The 1,654-nt window shown below is 36.6% G+C and overlaps 1 non-coding gene across 1 annotated transcript; it reads right to left on the bottom strand.

Moving 5' to 3' along the window:
- Positions 1-1,211: 1,211 nt before the first annotated feature.
- On the bottom strand, positions 1,212-1,315 carry LOC116281676 (U6 spliceosomal RNA). The gene has a single exon (XR_004191136.1). It is a non-coding gene; the product is annotated as a U6 spliceosomal RNA (small nuclear RNA).
- Positions 1,316-1,654: the final 339 nt, after the last annotated feature.

Genomic DNA, 1,654 nt, shown 5'->3' with positions numbered 1-1,654 from the left:
GTTAAGCTAAGGATGGAGGCTGGGTGCCTGGAGACCCAACCATTTGATTTTAGGGTTGAATCTTTCAGTCCCATCCACCCTTCCACCTTCTGGAAGGGGAGAGGCATTGGAGGTTGAATCAATTGCTAATGGTCAATGATTTAATTAATCATGCCTATGTAACAGAGTCTCCATAACAACCCAGAAGGATGGGGTTCAGAGAGTTTCCAGGGTGGTGAACACTCGGGGATTTGGGGAGAATTGGCGCTGGAAGGGAGCATGGAAACCCCGTGCCTTTCCCCCATAACTTGCCCTATGCATTTCCTCCATCTGGCTTTTTCTGAGTTATATCCTTGTACTTTCAATTGATGATGTAGTAAGTAACTCTGACTTCTATGAGTCACTCTAGAAAATTAATCAAATCCAAGGAGAGTGTGCTGGCAACTCCAATCCACAGCCTGTCAGTTAGAAGTACGAGTGACAACCTGGACTTAGACTGGCCTCTGAAGTGGAGGGGTGGGCAGTCTTGTAGGACTGAGACCTTAATCTGTGGAATCTGACACTGTCTCCAGGTACATAGTGTCAGACAGATTGAACTGTAGGATACTCAGCTAGCTTCCAAAAACTGCTTGTTGGTGCTATGGAGAAGACAGCATCCACACCCACATTAGAACTGGCAGAAATTTCAACAGCAAATTAGGAAACACAAAATGTAGCTGACCATTTTCTCCTTTTTTAGTATTCATACAACATTCGTTATAAAAGTGACTGCCAAAAGTATCGATCATGTGCCCTAGGTTCTTAGCACAGCAATAAAAATTAATATAATGATAATAAAATTTTAAAAAACAAAATAAATAAAAGACACATGGTGAGAATTAGCTTATTTGATATACTTCCAACTGGAATTTCATAGGGATTATAAAATTGATAAGAAAAAATATTAGAAAAGAAGGGAAATAAAAAGTACAACCAACTTGAAAATAACTTGTTCTCTCATTTCCAGGTTAGGACCTTTGTCATATGGATAAACCTCTAGTTGTTGTTGTTAAGGATAGTTAATTTACTATGTTTCAGGTGTACAGCAAAGCGATTCAGTTTTATATATATATAAAACTATATATATATATATATATATATAATTCTTTTTCAGGTTATTTTCCATTATAGGTTATTACAAGATATTGAATATAGTTCCCTGTGCTATACAGTAGGTCTCTGTTGTTTGTCTAAAGAATATGGAACGCTTCACAAATTTGCATGTCATCCTTGCGCAGAAGCCATGCTAATCTCTGTATCATTCCAATTCTAGTATATGGGCTGCTGAAGTGAGCACTCTTGATTCTTGAAAATGTGAAAAAATCTTGAAAGGCACAGTAAGTGATAGGATCTAGGCAAGGATTTTTAAAACACTGTTCTTTTTAAAATAATTTTAGACTTACAGAAGAGTTGCACAAATGGTATAGAGAGTTTTCAAATAAACTTCACTCAGCTTCCCCTAATATTAACATCTTACATAACCATTATACAATTATCAACACCAAAAACTTAATACTGGATCTATCCTATTAACTATTGTAGACTTTATCCAATGTTTTTTTCAGTTGAGGATCTAATCAAGAATGCCACTGCAATTAATTGTCATGTCTTTTTCATCTCCTTCAATCTGTGGTAA

Source organism: Vicugna pacos, chromosome 8 (assembly GCF_048564905.1).
Source record: "Vicugna pacos chromosome 8, VicPac4, whole genome shotgun sequence".
Lineage (NCBI taxonomy): Eukaryota > Metazoa > Chordata > Mammalia > Artiodactyla > Camelidae > Vicugna > Vicugna pacos.
The sequence above is the reverse complement of the archived record's forward strand: the minus strand, read 5'-3'. Positions and strand labels throughout refer to the sequence as shown.